Genomic DNA, 18,257 nt, shown 5'->3' with positions numbered 1-18,257 from the left:
AAAGCGGAACCCAAGTTGGTTATAACATGCTCTAGTTTGCCAATCCTAGCGGAATCATGACCTAGCTTTTCGTTAATTGTGGGTTCCTTCTCCTTCAAATTTTCCAAAACCATTCCCACCTTGGATCCGTACTGAGTGATTTGATTGTGGATCTTTTTATCCAAATTCTCAATGAGTTCAATCTTAGCAACTTTAATTTCAATGGCGTCCAGCCTACGCATCACATGTTCTAGAGTTAAGGTAGTTCCATTAACCTTGAGTGGGGGTGAGCCTACCAAATTTATTACAGCTCAGTAAGAATCAATGGTATGGCTACCCAAGAAATTTCCACCTACGATGGTGTCAAGAATATACCTATTCCAAGGAGAAACACCCACATAAAAACTGCGAAGCAGGACGGTAGTGGATTGCTTATGAGTAGATCTACTCTGAGCATTGCAAATCCTATACCAAGCATCCTTTAAGTTTTCTTCCTCAATTTGTTTGAAATTGAGGACTTTTCTCTTGGGAGTATTGTTCGAAGTGGTGGATCTAGCCATCAGGATAGACTATCCCACACAGACGAACAGAAAGCAAGCGAGACAAAAGGGCGAACGAAAAGGCAAACTGGTGAAGTGAAGGAGAGGAAAACGAGAGGCAACAGGAAAACAAAGTAAATGCAAGAGATGAGTTTGCGACACCTACTTGGATGAGTCCTTGACTTGATCTTCCTCCCCGGCAACGGCGAAAGAAATTCTTCTGCTACGACAACAAAGAACAGCGCCAGAAATTGACACGTTGACGGAGACTGGGCTTGCGTTGGTTTTTCCCTTGAAGAGGAAAGGGTGATGCAGCACAGGAGCAGTAAGTATTTCCCTCAATTTGAGAACCAAGGTATCGATCCAGAAGGAGGGTCTCATCAAGTCCAGCATACCTGCAGAAACACAAACAAGCTTGCACCCAATGCTTCAAAGGGGTTGCCAATCCCTTCAAGATTGTTTGCAAAGTGAGATCTGAAGGCTGAAAGTGCAACGAAGTAAAATGTGTAAGGCTGAAAATATCGTGTGGAGTAGACCCTGGGGGCCATAGTGTTCACTAGAGGCTTCTCTCAAAATAGCAAATATCACGGTGGGTGAACAAATTACTGTCGAGCAATTGATAGAACCGCGCAAAGTCATGGTGATATCTACTTTTCCAAACTCTTTTGCCCTTGTTTTGGACTCTAATTTGCATAATTTGAATGGAACTAACCTGTACTGATGCTGTTTTCAGCAGAATTGCCTTCGTGTTGTTTTTGTGCAGAAATGAAAGTTCTCGGAACGTCCTGGAAATTTACGGAGAATATTTCTGGAAAATATGAAAAGTACCTGCGCAAAGATCCACCAGAGGGGATCGTCCAGTGGGCCACAAGCCCTGTAGCCGTCGACCCCCTGGTGGCGGCTACCAAGCTTGTGGGGCCCATGTGGCTCTGCCGCCCCCAAACTCAGCTCTATAATTCACTTTCGTCCATGAAAAAATAAAAAGAGAAGATTTCGTCGCGTTTGCGATACGGAGGCGCCGCCACATCCTGTTCTTCATCTGGAGGGCAGATCTGGTGTCCGTTTTGGGCTCCGGAGAGGGGAAATCGTCGCCATCGTCATCATCAACCTTCTTCCCTCTCCAATTCCACGATGCTCTTCATCGTTCGTGAGTAATCTATTCGTAGGCTCGTTGGGCGGTGATGAGTAGGATGAGATCTATCATGTAATTGAGTTAGTTTTGACGGGGATTGATCCCTAGTATCTGCTATGTTTTGAGATAGATGTTGCTACTACTTTGCCATGCTTAATGCTTGTCAATAAGGCCCAAGTGCCATGATTTCAGATCTGAAATTATTATGTTGTCACCAATATATGTGTGTTTTAGATCCGATCTTGCAAGTTGTAGTTACCTACTATGTGTTATGACCCGGCAACCTCAGAGTGACAATAACCTGAACCACTCCCGGTGATGACCATAGTTTGAGGAGTTCATGTGTTGACCAAGTGCTAATGCGTTGGTCCGATTCTTTATTAAAAGGAGAACCTTAATATCCCGTAGTTTCCTTTTGGACCCAGCTGCCACGATAGGGATGGACAATAGATGGCATGCAAGTTCTTTTCCCTAGGCACGTATGACAACACATGGAATGCATGCCTACATCACATTGGCGAACGGGAGCTAGCCACATATCTCTCCGTGTTATAACTGTTGCATGATGAATATCATCCAAACAAGTTTGTCCCACTGTTGCTGTTACTTGTTTTACTCTGCTGCTATTACAATTGTTGCTGCTGTTGTTACTTGTTTTGCTCTGCTGCTGTTACTACTGTTGCTGCTGTTGTTACTACTGTTGCTACTGATGTTACTTGCTTTTCTCTGCTGCTACTTGCTACTGTTGTTACTTGCTACTATTGCTACTTGCTACTGCTGTCACTACTGTTGTTCCTTGCCACTGTTGTTACTCGTTACACTGCTGCTACCTGCTACAATACTTTTTCGCTCGCCGTTGCCGGGAAAGAATATTTCCCGTCCACGCGGAACTTCTGGCGTCGTTGATACAACCGTTAGGAATAGTCTGCCGTCAACAGATCATTTATGGCACCGTTGCTATCATACTACTTTGCTAGTGATACTTTGCTTGCAGATACTAATCTTTCCGGTGCGGTTTAATCCGACACATTCAGCTGCTAATACTTGAGAGTATCCCTTCACTTCCTGTCGGGATAACCAACAAATTTGGGTTGAATACTCTACCCTCGAAAACTGCCGCGAACCCACGCGCTGGTGGGCCATTGCAAGACAATTGCTAATTGTTGAGCAACTGCGAGCAGTTCTGGCTCCGTTGCCGTGGAGGCATCAAGTCAGGAACACCTCAACAACATTATTCTAGTGCAGTTGCCGGGGACTGCTAGCAGCATTTTTTCTGGCGCCGTTGCTGGGGAAGGGATTGCTATATTCTCTGAGTCACTTGGGATTTATATCTGCAGATCACTATGAAGAATCTGAAAGATCCAAAAACCAAAGTTTTGCCCTCAACTACGAGGGGAGGTAAGGAACTGCCAACTAGCTCTGCACTTGATTCACCTTCAGCTATGAGTAAGTTTGCGACACCACCTCCTGCTAGAAATCTTGATATGTCGCATGTGCTTGATGATGCTTATGATGCTACTATGCCTGATACTGCTAGAGATGCTATGCCTGATACTGCTATGCCTGATATTGCCTTGCCTGATGATGCTATGCTTGATACTGCTTTGCCTGATGATGCTAGAGATGCTATTTTGCCTAATGATGCTATGCTTGATACTGCTAGAGATACTACTTTGCCTGATATGCCACTAGGGGTATTCCTTGATGCTCATATTGCTAGAGTTACTGCCAATACTCGTGATGCTTCTGAAACTGCCGATGCTATTGAGATAGAACCTGCTTTTGCTCCTGCTAGATCTAGCTCTCCTAGATATGAATTTCCTAATATACCTGAGGGTTATGTTATGGAGGGAGAGATAGCTGAGGATTTTCTTGCATGTAAGGATGCCTATGATGTTGAGAAATTACTTCTCAAGTGGAAGGAAAAATCTCTGAAAGCTAGGATGAAATACGACCCGAAGTTTGCCACTTCACCTATCTTTATCACCGATAAGGATTATGAATTCCCTGTCGACCCTAAGATAATCTCTCTAGTCGAATCTGATCATTTCCACGGTTACGAGTCTGAGACAGTCGTAGCCCATCTTACCAAACTACATGATATAGCCACCCTTTTCACTAGTGAGGAGAAGATCTGCTACTACTATATCCTTAAGTTGTTTCCTTTCTCTCTAAAGGATGACGCTAAAGCCTGGTTCGCTTCTCTTGCTCCTGGATGTGTGAGTAGTCCCTAGGATATGGTCTATTACTTCTGTGAGAAATATTTCCCTGCCCATAAGAAGCAAGCTACCTTGCAGGAAATATACAACTTTGCTCAACTCAAGGAAGAGAGTCTTCCACAAGCTTGGGGGAGGCTCATCCAGCTACAGAATGCTTTGCCTGATCACCCTCTTAAGAAGAATGAGATACTTGATATCTTCTATAAAGGACTTACCGATGCTTCTAGAGACCACCTAGATAGTTGTGCCGGTTGTGTTTTTAGGGAACGAAATATAGAACAAGCTGAGATTCTACTGAATAACATCTTGATTAACGATAATGCTTGGACTATTCCCGAACCACCTCCTGAGCCGACTCCTAAGAAAAGAGGTATTCTATTCCTCGGTCCCGAAGATATGCAAGAAGCCAAGAAATCTATGCAAGAGAAAGGCATTAGATCTGAAGATGTCAAAAATCTACCACCTATCGAAGAGATCAATGGTCTCGATAACCCGATACAGGTAGTAGAAGTAAATTCTCTGTGTAGGTTTGATGAGAGTGATATTCCTTTTGATAAACCTGCTAGCCTATGCTGTGATGAATTTGACAACTTTGTTGCCAAACAACAGAGTTTCAATGATTAAGTTAGCAGACATTTGGAACAAAGTACTGGTATGCTTAGTCATTTAAGTGCTTGTGTAGACAGAAATGTCAATGATGTGAAGCTTCTGAGTAAACATGCCTCTATGATTACTACTCAGGTAGAACAAGTACTTAAAGCTCAGAATGACTTGCTCAATGAATTAAATGACAACTCTGTCAGAGTCATTACTAGAGGAGGCAAAATGACTTAGGAACCTTTGTATCTTGAAGGCCATCCTAAGAGAATTGATCAAGATTCTTAAGGAATTAATGCTAATACACCTAGTCATCCTAAGAAGAAGGATGATAGAAACCTACATGTGAGTTCACCAAATACTGTCACACCTGAAGAACCAAATGATATTTCTGCGTCTGATGCAAAAACACAATCTGGTGATGAACATGAACCTGGTGACAATGTGGACAGCGATGTTCATAATAATGCTCAACCTAGCAATGATGAGGATGTGGAGATTGAACCTACGGTTAATCCTGATAACCCACAACCTAAGAGATACGATAAGAATGACTTCACTGCTAGGAAGCATGGTAAAGAAAGGGAGCCATGAGTTCAGAGACCTATGCCCTTTCCTCCTAAGCCATCCAAGAAAAAGGATGATGAGGATTTTGAGCGCTTCGTTGAGATGATAAGACCCGTCTTTCTGCAGATGCGGTTAATTGATATGCTCAAAATGTCTCCCTATGCCAAGTACATGAAAGATATCGTGACTAATAAATGGAAGATACCAGATCTTGAGATCTCCACCATGCTTGCCAATTACACTTTCAAAGGTGGAACTCCTAAAAAACTTGGTGATCTCGGAGTGCCCACTATACCTTGCTCCATTAAAGGAAATTACGTAAGAACTGCCTTATGTGACCTTGGAGCCGGTGTTAGTGTTATGCCGCTCTCTCTTTATCGTAGACTTGAACTGGATAAGTTGACACCCACTGAAATTTCTCTGCAAATGCCCGACAAATCAACTGCTTTCCCTATTGTCATTTGCGAGGATGTGCCTGTTGTGGTTGCTAACACCACTATCTTAACAGACTTTTTTATCTTGGATATTCTCGAGGACGATGCCATGGCGGTCATCCTTGGAAGACCCTTTTTAAACACTGCAGGGGCTGTTATAGATTGCAACAAAGGCAATGTCACTTCCCATGTCAACGGTAATGAGCATACAGTGCACTTTCCAAAGAAACGATATCAAGTACATTGCATCAATGCTATCGAAAAAACTTCATCGATTCTTATTGGGAGCTTTGAATGCCCTATTCCTCGTGTCAAGATGAAGTATGATTTGCTTGTTGGGGAGATACATATCCCCATTGAGGTGACTTAGTGGCTATTCGACAATTCTCTGTTTCCTCTTGCGATCCGAAAAGGTTTTGTCATGAGGATTTGATCAACCCCATTGACGGATTTCTTTCGATGACCATGAAGTGGATGAATCAAAGAGTCACATACCTATGTTTTAAGCTTTCACTTTCTGTTGCTTAGAAGAAAAATGATAGATTTAGTTCAGTTTTTCCTGCTTTCTGTTTTAGCGTCCCGGAGAAAAAGACCCCTAAAATAAAAGTTCTCCAATGGTCCTGAAAATCTAGTATGATTTTTTCTAGAATATTTGAAAAATACTGGGACTGAGAGCTGGCCTGGGGGCCACACCAGTGGGCCACAAGCCATGTAGCCGCCGCCCCGTGGTGACGGCTACCAAGCTTGTGGGGCCCACGGGGACCCCCTCGACTCATTCCAGCTCCCATCCTCTTCTTCTACCTCCAGAAAAAATCATTTCGCAGCTCAAACCCGTGTTCTTGCTCATTTGGCTGAGATTTTCGATCTCCTTGCTCAAAGCACCATTCTCCGACCCGCTTTGGGGAAATTACTCCTTGGTAAGTGACTCCTCCATTGGTCCAATTAGTTTTTTCTCTAGTGCTTTATCCTTCGCGTATTCTTGATACCTTGGTGACCCTATTCTTGAGCTTGAAATGTTGATTTTAGTTGTTCCCAAGTAGTTTTAGCGTGTGATACACTCTCTAGGCACTAGTAGGAGTAGTTGCTACGAGTTGGGTTAATCCTTACTCACTTTTCTTTCGAAGTCCCTAAAAATTTCAGAATTTTTCAGAGCTAGAAAAAGGAAAAAAGATGAGGAGGTTCTTGAGAGGCTCTTCAAGCCGCAACACCAAGGAGGATGAGAAGAACCACCCCAAGTACGTGGTTCCTCGAGTCACAGAGGTTCGAGCATGCGAGTGGCCAAGTGATGAATTTTTGAGCGCCGCTGGGCTTTATGAAGACTTTTATTACCTGGTGGAGAACGCAGGTCTTACCGCGTTCGTTGAAGATAAGTGCTCACAATACCTCCTCCTCACCAATATTTTCGTTCAAAGCTTCAACTTTTATCCGAGGAAGAATCCTCCTATGGTTGAGTTCATGTTATACGACATCCCCGAGTGCATGAAACTACAGGATTTTTGCAATGTATGCAAATTACCTTATGTTGGGGATATTCATGACCCTCGTCCACGGGACTTGGAGGATTTCATAGGTACTATTGCTGTTGGAGAGGAGAGAGGAGTGTCTCGTGCTAGAATTGCTAGAATACATTTTCCTGTGCTTCGGTACTTCTCATTATTTGTGGGAAAATGTTTGATTGGCCGTGGGGAGGCTGGATCACTTAGTTCTCCAGACCTTGCGGTTTTGCGCGAAGGCCTTTATAACGATAAGACTTATAGCCTAGGTGCTATAGTAGCTCAGCGGTTGAACACAAACAGTTCCAAGGGTGTCGTCTATGGAGGTATCTATGCTACCCGTCTTGCCACACACTTTAAGATACCCGTTAGACTGGGAAGGAAGGAGAGATGCTTCCTCGTGAGAAATATCTGGATTATGACAGCATGGTTTGCCATGATTTTCTGGATAGAGATGCTAGTAGACGGATGATTTATAACCTGGTATTTAGTCAGGGTACTCGAGAGACTATTACTTTGCCTGCTCCTTCTTTGTTCGATCTTCATGCAGGCAGGTACACTATTATGCCTCGGACATCTATGCATATTGGGGCTTGGCCCAACCACAGGTGCCCGTGCCCGAGCCGCCAGTCGAGTACCAGACGCTAGTTTATCAGTGGGAGCCAAAGGAGCTCGCACAGCAGTGGCATCCACAGTCCGCTCCAGAGTGTCCCGGAGCTGGTTATTTTCCGCCTTGGGGGTGGACCAAGACAGCCCAAAAGCCTAGCTTGGGGGAGTACGCATTCTCACCGACCTTACATTTATTCTTATGCTTTCACTTTGTTACCCGGTGTTTACACTTTGCCACTGTATTATCCATGCTAGTTTATTTTCGTTTTCTTGTTTTCTTGTTTTGTATCCTTTTGAGAAAACCCAAAAAGATTTTCCTTTCTTCTTTTGCTTGTTGGGAGTTTTCCCGTGTAAATAGTTTTCTTTTTCTTTGGGTCAAGGTAGAATATATAGGTTACAATGTTTAGTGGCTCTTGCATGCATACCTGTTTAGCTTTCAAAGAGCCATATTACTTTGTCTTCTCCTTTGTGTTTGCCTGCAGATTCAGCTTAGTCCAATGCACGAGCATTCTTATTATTGTTCACGTCGTTCGATCGTGCAAGTGAAAGGCAATAATGATGATATATGATGAAGTGACTGAGACTAAAAAGCTGGTATGAACTCTATCTATTTTGTTTTTGTAAATATAACTAGCTTGTCGTCCCAGATTCAGCTTTGTTGTGAGAGAACCATGTTTGCAATGACAACTTAGAGATCATAGTTTCTGATGCCATGCTTAATTAGTTGAGAGCTTATAATGGTTTGTCTTGAATGCCAACATAGATTTTGAGATGACTATGATGTAGTATGATAGGATGGTATTCTCCTTTGAATGATTCAAGTGGCTTGACTTGGCGCATGTTCATGCATGTAGTTGAAACAAAATCAACATAGCCTCTATGATGTTCGTGTTCATGGTGATTTATATCATGTTCATGCTTGCACTCAATGTTAGTCAAACTCATTGCATCTTAATGACTGTTGTCGCTCTCTAGTTGGTCGCTTCCCAGTCTTTTGCTAGCCTTCACTTGTACTAAGAGGAATACTGCTTGTGCATCCACTTCCATAAACCCAAAAGTTTTTCCATGAGAGTCCACCATACCTACCTATTTGCGGTATCTACCTGCCATTCCAAGTAACTTTGCATGTGCCATTCTCTAAACCTTCAAGAAATAATCTGTTTTGCATGCCCGAACCGCTCATGTGGTGACAGGGGGCTATTGATATCTTCCATGTTAGGCGTGTTATCCTCGACATGTATTTATTCACTGTCATTCACGAGAAAGGGGCCGGTAATTGGAATGCCCAGTTCCACGCTTAAATCAAAAACATAACTGTAAAACAAGACTCCCCCGGATTGATCTTAGTATGGACGGTACCCGAGGATTTGGCTCGCCGTGGAGTGTGATTGATTGGTGGTGGGGGAGTTAAAACTTTACTTTTCTGTTTGGGAACCGCCTATAGCATGAGTAGAATGTAAGATATTGAGAACTCTTGGTCATTGCGTTGACAACGAAAGCATGCCACCCAAAATTATTATCTCTGTTTTCATAGCTTGAGCTCTGGCACCTCTGCAAATCAATGCTTCCCTTTGCAAAGGGCCTGTCTATTTATTTTCCTGTTGAGTCATCCTCCTCTTGTATAAGCACCAATTAGAGAGCACCTCTATCATTTTTATGCTTTGCTTTTGATTGATATTGAGTATGACTATGACTGGATCTTCGTTGCTATGAATTACAATGTTTAGTCACCCCTTGATCTTTGAAAGTGCTCTGCATTTATGTTTTGCGGTCTCAGAAAGAGCTAGCGAGATACCACCTATTCATATTGCTTCATGCTTGTTTTGATTGAGTTGTTGGTATCTGAAACTCATTATTATTTGCTCGCAAGCTAATTATGCCATTGATATTAGTTTACGGTGAGACCTTTCTGTCACTTGCTTATGTGGTTAACTTGTGATCTTGCTGAAATTATGGTTATGAGTTAGACATGGTTGCAACAACAAGATCAAACAGAGTTTGTCAAAGTTTTTCTTTCTCTTTGAGTTTGTCAACTGGGTTGCTTGAGGACAAGCAAGGTTTTAAGCTTGGGGGAGTTGATACGTCTCCGTCGTATCTACTTTTCCAAACTCTTTAGCCCTTGTTTTCGACTCTAATTTGCATGATTTGAATGGAACTAACTTGGACTGACGTTGTTTTCAGCAGAATTGCTTTGGTGTTGTTTTTGTGCAGAAATGAAAGTTCTCGGAACGTCCTGAAAATTTACGGAGAATATTTCTGGAAAATATGAAAAGTACCTGCGCAAAGATCCACCAGAGGGGATGGGCCAATGGGCCACAAGCCCTGTAGCCGCCGCCCGCTGGTGGCGGCTACCAAGCTTGTGGGGCCCACGTGGCTGTGTTGCCCCCAAACTCAGCTCTATAAATTCACTTTCATCCCAGAAAAAATAAAAAGAGAAGATTTCGTCGCTTTTGCGATACGGAGGCGCCGCCACATCCTGTTCTTCATCTGGAGAGCAGATCTGGAGTCCGTTTTGGGCTCCGGAGAGGGGAAATCATCGCCATCGTCATCATCAACCTTCTTCCCTCTCCAATTCCATGAAGCTCTTCATCGTTCATGAGTAATCTATTTGTAGGCTCGTTGGGTGGTGATGAGTAGGATGAGATTTATCATGTAATCCAGTTAGTTTTGACGGGGATTTATCCCTAGTATCCACTATGTTTTGAGATTGATGTTGCTACTACTTTGCCATGCTTAATGCTTGTCACTAGGGCCCGAGTGCCATGATTTCAGATCTGAAATTATTATGTTGTCACGAATATATGTGTGTTTTAGATCCGATATTGCAAGTTGTAGTTACCTACTATGTGTTATGACCCGGCAACCCCGGAGTGACAATAACCGGAACCACTCCCGGTGATGACCATAGTTTGAGGAGTTCATGTGTTCACCAAGTGCTAATGCGTTGGTCCGGTTCTTTATTAAAAGGGGAACCTTAATATCCCGTAGTTTCCTTTTGGACCCGCTGCCACGGGAGGGATGGTCAATAGATGTCATGCAAGTTTGTTTCCCTAAGCACGTATGACGTCACACGGAATGCATGCCTACATCACATTGACGAACGGGAGCTAGCCACATATCTCTCCGTGTTATAACTGTTGCATGATGAATATCATCCAAACAAATCACCGACCCATTGCCTACGAGTTTGTCCCACTACTGTTGTTACTTGTTTTGCTCTGCTGCTGTTACTACTGTTGCTGCTACTGTTACTTGCTTTGCTCTGCTGCTGTTACTACTGTTGCTGCTGCTGTTACTACTGTTGTTGCTGTTGTTACTTGCTTTCCTCTGCTGCTACTTGCTACTGCTGTTACTTGCTACTGTTGCTACTTGCTACTGCTGTCAGCACTGCTATTCCTTGCCACTGTTGTTACTCGTTACATGGCTGCTACCTACTACAATACTTTTTCGCTCGCCGTTGCTGGGAAAGAATATTTCCCGTCCACGCGCAACTTCTGGCGCCATTGATACAACCGTTAGGAATAGTCTGCCGTCAAGAGATCGTTTCTGGCACCGTTGCTATCATACTACTTTGCTACTGATACTTTGCTTGCAGATACTAATATTTCAGGTGCGGTTGAATCTGACAGATTCAGCTGCTAATACTTGAGAGTATCCCTTCACTTCATGTCGAGCGAACCAACAAATTTGGGTTGAATACTCTACCCTCGAAAACTGCCGCGAACCCACGCGCTGGTGGGCCATTGCAAAACAATTGCTAATTGTTGAGAACTGGGAGCAGTTCTGGCTCCGTTGCCGTGGAGGCATCAAGTCAGGAACACGTCAACAACATTATTCTAGTGCCGTTGCCGGGGACTGCTAGCATGAGGTCACCGCACGGTATGAACCCAAAACCAAGCACTTCTCCCATTGCAAGAATCATAGATCTAGTTGGCCAAACAAAACCCACAACTCGAAGAGAATTACAAGGATATGAATGTTGGAAATATGCCCTAGAGGCAATAATAAATTAGTTATTATTATATTTCCTAGTTCATGATAATCGTTTATTATCCACGCTATAATTGTATTGATTGGAAACACAGTGCATGTGTGGATACATAGACAAAACACTGTCCCTGGCAAGCCTCTAGTTGACTAGCTCCTTGATCAAAGATGGTCAAGGTTTCCTGACCATAGGCAAGTGTTGTCACTTGATAACGGGATCACATCATTAGGAGAATCATGTGATGGACTAGACCCAAACTAATAGACGTAGCATGTTGATCGTGTCATTTTGTAGCTACTGTTTTCTGCGTGTCAAGTATTTGTTCCTATGACCATGAGATCATATAACTCACTGACACCGGAGGAATGCTTTGTGTGTATCAAACGTCACAACGTAACTGGGTGACTATAAAGATGCTCTACAGGTATCTCCGAAGGTGTTCGTTGATTAGTATGGATCGAGACTGGGATTTGTCACTCCGTGTGACGGAGAGGTGTCTCGAGGCCTACTCGGTAATACAACATCACACACAAGCCTTGCAAGCAATGTGACTTAGTGTAAGTTGCGGGATCTTGTATTACGGAACGAGTAAAGAGACTTGCCGGTGAACGAGATTGAAATAGGTATACGGATACTGACGATCGAATCTCGGGCAAGTAACATACCGAAGGACAAAGGGAATGGCATACGGGATTATATGAATCCTTGGCACTGAGGTTCAAACGATAAGATCTTCGTAGAATATGTAGGATCCAATAGGGGCATCTAGGTCCCGCTATTGGATATTGACCGAGGAGTCACTCGGGTCATGTCTACATAGTTCTCGAACCCGCAGGGTCTGCACACTTAAGGTTCGACGTTGTTTTATGCGTATTTGAGTTATATGGTTGGTTACCGAATGTTGTTCGGAGTCCCGGATGAGATCACGGACGTCATGAGGGTTTCCGGAATGGTCCGGAAACGAAGATTGATATATAGGATGACCTCATTTGATTACCGGAAGGTTTTCGGATTTACCGGGAATGTACCGGGAATGACGAATGGGTTCCGGGTGTTCACCGGGGGGGCAACCCACCCCGGGGAAGCCCATAGGCCTTGGGGTGGAGCACCAGCCCTTAGTGGTCTGGTGGGACAGCCCAAGAAGGCCCTATGCGCCATAGGAAGAAAATCAAAGAGAAAAAAAAAGAGGAGGTGGGAAAAGGGGGAAGGACTCCTCCTTCCAAACCTAGTTGGACTCGGTTTGGAAGGGGAGGGTTGCCCCCCTTGGCTCGGCCGAACCCCTTGGGGGTCCTTGGACCCCAAGGCAAGGCTCCCCCTCTTCCCCCTATATATACGGAGGTTTTAGGGCTGATTTGACACAACTTTGCCACGGCAGCCCGACCACATATCTCCACGGTTTTACCTCTAGATCGCATTTCTGCGGAGCTCGGGCGGAGCCCTGCTGAGATAAGATCACCACCAACCTCCGGAGCGCCGCCATGCTGCCGGAGAACTCATCTACCTCTCCGTCTCTCTTGCTGGATCAAGAAGGCCAAGATCATCGTCGAGCTGTACGTGTGCTGAACGCGGAGGTGTCGTCCGTTCGGCACTAGATCGTGGGACTGATCGCGGGACGGTTCGCGGGGCGGATCGAGGGACGTGAGGACGTTCCACTACATCAACCGCGTTCACTAACGCTTCTGCTGAACGGTCTACAAGGGTACGTAGATCGAATATCCCCTCTCGTAGATGGACATCACCATGATAGATCTTCGTGCGCGTAGGAAAATTTTCGTTTCCCATGCGACGTTCCCCTACAGTGGTATCAGAGCTAGGTTCATGCGTAGATGTCTTCTCGAGTAGAACACAACAGTTTTTGTGGGCGGTGATGTGCATTTTGCTGCCCTCCTTAGTCTTTTCTTGATTCCGCGGTATTGTTGGATTGAAGCGGCTTGGACCGACATTACTCGTACGCTTACGAGAGACTGGTTTCATCGCTACGAGTAACCCCGTTGCTCAAAGATGACTGGCAAGTGTCGGTTTCTCCAACTTTAGTTGAATCGGATTTGACCGAGGAGGTCCTTGGATGAGGTTAAATAGAAACTCATATATCTCCGTTGTGGTGTTTGCGTAAGTAAGATGCGATCCTACTAGATACCCATGGTCACCACGTAAAACATGCAACAACAAAATTAGAGGATGTCTAACTTGTTTTTGCAGGGTATGCTTGTGATATGATATGGCCAACGATGTGATGTGATATATTGGATGTATGAGATGATCATGTTGTAATAGATAATATCGACTTGCACGTCGATGGTACGGCGACCGGCAGGAGCCATAGGGTTGTCTTTATACTAACGTTTGTGCTTGCAGATGCGTTTACTATTTTGCTAGGATGTAGCTTTAGTAGTAATAGCATGAGTAGCACGACAACCCCGATGGCGACACGTTGATGGAGATCATGGTGTGGCGCCGGTGACAAGAAGATCGTGTCGGTGCTTTGGTGATGGAGATCAAGGAGCACGTGATGATGGCCATATCATGTCACTTATGAATTGCATGTGATGTTAATCCTTTTATGCACCTTATTTTGCTTAGAACGACGGTAGCATTATGAGGTGATCTCTCACTAAAATTTCAAGACGAAATTGTGTTTTCCCCGACTGTGCACCGTTGCGACAGTTCTTCGTTTCGAGACACCACGTGATGATCGGGTGTGATAGACTCGACGTTCACATACAACGGGTGCAAAACAAATGCACACGCGGAAGACTCGGGTTAAGCTTGACGAGCCTAGCATGTGCAGACATGGCCTCAGAACACATGAGACCGAAAGGTCGAGCATGAATCGTATAGTTGATATGATTAGCATAGAGATGCTTACCACTGAAACTATTCTCGACTCACGTGATGATCGGACTTGAGATAGTGGATTTGGATCATGTACCACTCAAATGACTAGAGAGATGTACTTTTTGAGTGGGAGTTCTTAAGTAATATGATTAATTGAACTAATTGTCATGAACATAGTCTAATGGTCTTTGCGAATTACGATGTAGCTTGCGCTATAGCTCTACTGTTTTTTATATGTTCCTAGAGAAAATTTAGTTGAAAGTTGATAGTAGCAAACTTTGCAGACTGAGTCTGTAAAACCGAGGATTTTCCTCGTTGCTGCGCAGAAGGCTTATGTCCTTAATGCACCACTCGGTGTGCTGCACCTCGAGCGTCGTCTGTAGATGTTGTGAACATCCGACATACACGTTTCTGATGACTACACGATAGTTCAGTACAAAATACTTAATGGCTTAGAAGCAAGGCACCGAAGACATTTTGAAACGTCACGGAACATGAGAGATGTTCTAAAGATATGAAATTGCGATTTCATGCTTGTGCCCTTGTTAAGAGGTATGACACCTCCGACAAGATTCTTTGTCCACGAAGTAAAGGAGAAAAGCTCAATCATTGAGCGTGTGCTCAGATTATCTAAGTACGACAATCGCTTGAATCAAGTGGGAGTTGATCTTCCAGATAAGATAGTGATGGTTCTCCAAAGTCACTGCCACCAAGCTGTGAGAGCTTCGTGATGAACTATAACATATCAAGGATAGATACAATGATCCTTGAGCGATTCGTGATGTTTGACACTGCGAGAGTAGAAATCAAGAAGGAGCATCAATAGTTGATGGTTAGTAAAACCACTAAGTTTCGAGAAAGGCAAGGGCTAGAAGGGATACTTCATGAAACGGCAAAACAGTTGTTGCACTAATGAAGAGACCCCATATTAAACCCAAGCCCGGAACTAAGTGCTTCTGTTATGAGGGGAACGGTCACTGAGGCGGAGCAACTCTAGATACTTGGTAGATAAGAAGGCTGGCAAAAGTCGAAAGAAGTATATTTGATATACATGATGTTGATGTGTACTTTACTAGTACTCTAGTAGCACGAGGGTATTGGATACCGGTTCGGTTGCTAAGTGATTAGTAACACGAAATGAAAGCTACGACATAAACGGAGACTAGCTAAAGGCGAGGTGACGATACGTGTTGGATGTTTTTCCAAGGTTGATATGATCAAACGTCGCACGCTCCCTCTACCATCGGGATTAGTGTTAAACCTAAATAATTGTTATTTGGTGCTTGCATTAAGCATGAACATGATTGGATCGTGTTTATTGCAATACGATTATTCATTTAAAGAGAATAATGGTTACTCTATTTGCTTGAATAATCACCTTCAATGGTTTATTGAATCTCGATCGTAGTGTTACACATGTTCATGATATTGGTGCCAAAAGATACGAGGTAATGATTATAGTACTACTTAGTTGTGGCATTGCCGCTTGAGTCATGTTGGTATAAATTACATGAAGAGGCTCCATGCTGATGGATCTTTATACTCACTTGATTTTGAATCACTAGTGACCTGCAAATCATACCACATGAGCAAGGCCTTGTTTTCATTCAGATGAAACAAGATAGTAACTTGTTGGAAGTGATACATTTTGATGTATGCAGTCCAATGGGTGCTGAGGCACGCAGTGGATATCATTATGTTCTTACTTCAATGACGATTTGAGTAGATACAAGAGTATTTACTTAATGAATCACAAGTCTGAAATATTGAAAAGTTCAATTCTGTTTCGGAGTGAAGTTCGTCGTAACAAGAGGATAAACTCTGTATGATATGATCATAGAAATGAATATCTGAGTTACGAGTTTTGGTACGCATTTAAGACAATGTGGAAATTGTTTCGCAGTTCATGCCACCTGGAACATCATAGTGTGATGATGTGTCTGAACGTCATAGCCACGCACTCTTTGGTATGGTGCATGCTATGATGTCTCTTATCGAATTACCACTATCGTTTATGGGTTATGCGTTAGAGACAACCGCATTCACTTTAAATAGGGCACTGCGTATTTCCGTTGAGATGACACAGTATAGACTGAGGTTTAGAGAAATCTAAACTGTCGTTTCTTGAAAGTTTGGGGCTTCGACACTTGTGTGAAAAAGTTTCAGTCGAATAAGCTCAAACCCAAAGCGGATAAATGCATCTTCATAGGATATCCAAAACAGTTTGGTACATCTCCTATCTTAGATCTGAAAGCAAAGTGTTTGTTTCTAGAAACGGATCCTTTCTCAAGGAAAGGTTTCTCTCGAAAGAATTGAGTGGGAGGGTGGTAGAACTTGATGAGGTTATTGAACCATCACTTCAACCAGTGTGTAGCAGGGCGCAGGAAGTTGTTCCTGTGGCGCCTACACCAATTGAAGTGAAAGCTGATGATGGTGATCATCGAGCATCGGATCAAGTTACTACAAAACTCGTACGTTGACAAGGTCGCGTACTACTGCAGAGTGGTACGGTAACCCTGTCTTGGAGGTCATGTTGTTGAGCAACAGTGAACCTACGAGTTATGGAGAAAGCAATGGTGGGCCCGGATTCCGACAAATGGCTGGAGGCCATGAAATCCGAGAGAGGATCCATGTATGAAAACAAAGTGTAGACTTTGGAAGAACTACTTGATGGTCATAGGACTATTGAGTAAAGATGGATCTTTAAAAGGAAGACAGACGATGATGGTGATAAGTCACTATTAAGAAAAGCTCGACTTGTCGCAAAGATGTTTCCGACAAGATCAAACAGTTGAATATGATGAGACTTTCTCACTCGTAGCAATGCTAAAAGTCTGTTAGAATTATGTTAGTCGTTGCTGCATTATTTATGAAATATTGCACATAGGATGTCAAAACATTGTTTCCTCGACGGATTCCTTGAGCAAACATTGTATGTGATACAACCAGGAGGTTTTGTCGATCCTAAAGATACTAGCAAGTATGCGAGCTCCAGCGATCCTTCAATGGACTGGTGCAAGCATCTCGGAGTTGGAATATACACTTTGATGAGATGATCAAAGATTTTGGGTTTGTACAAGGTTTATGAGAAACTTGTATTTCCAAAGAAGTGAGTGGGAGCACTATAGAATTTCTGATAAGTATATGTGGTTGACATATTTTGGATCAGAAGTAATGTAGAATATCTGTAAAGCATACACGGTTGTTTGAAAGGAGTTTTTCAAAGGAATACCTGGATTGCGCTACTTGAACGTTGAGCATCAAAGATCTATGGAGATAGATCAAAAGCGCTTAATAGAAGTTTCAACAAGATGCATGCCTTGACAAGTTTTTGAAGGAGTTCAAAATAGATCAACAAAGAAGGAGTTCTTGGTTGCGTTGTAAGGTGTGAATTTGAGTAAGACTCAAAACCCGACCCCGGCAGAATAAAGAGAATAGACGAAGGTCGTCTTCTATGCCTTGGTCGTAGATTCTGAAGTATGCAATGCTGGGTACCGCACCTGATGTGTGCCTTGACTCAAAGTCTGTTGAGAGGTACAGAGAGTGATCCATGGTTGAATCACTAGCAGCATTCAAAATTTATCCTTAGTAACTGATGGACTAAGGAATTTTTCTCGATTATGGAGGTGGTTAAAGAGTTCGTCGTAAAGGGTTACGTCGATGCAAGCTTTGACACTAATCCGAATAACTATGAGTAGTGAAACGGATTCGTATAGTAGAGTAGATATTTGGAGCATTTCCGAATAACACATAGTAGCAACATCTATAGGATGACATAAAGATTTGTAAAGAACGCACGGATCTGAAAGTTTCAGAACGTTGACTAAAACCTCTCTCATGAGCAAGACGTGATCAGACCCCATAA

Source organism: Hordeum vulgare, chromosome 1H (assembly GCF_904849725.1).
Source record: "Hordeum vulgare subsp. vulgare chromosome 1H, MorexV3_pseudomolecules_assembly, whole genome shotgun sequence".
Lineage (NCBI taxonomy): Eukaryota > Viridiplantae > Streptophyta > Magnoliopsida > Poales > Poaceae > Hordeum > Hordeum vulgare.
This window is presented reverse-complemented; position numbering follows the sequence as displayed.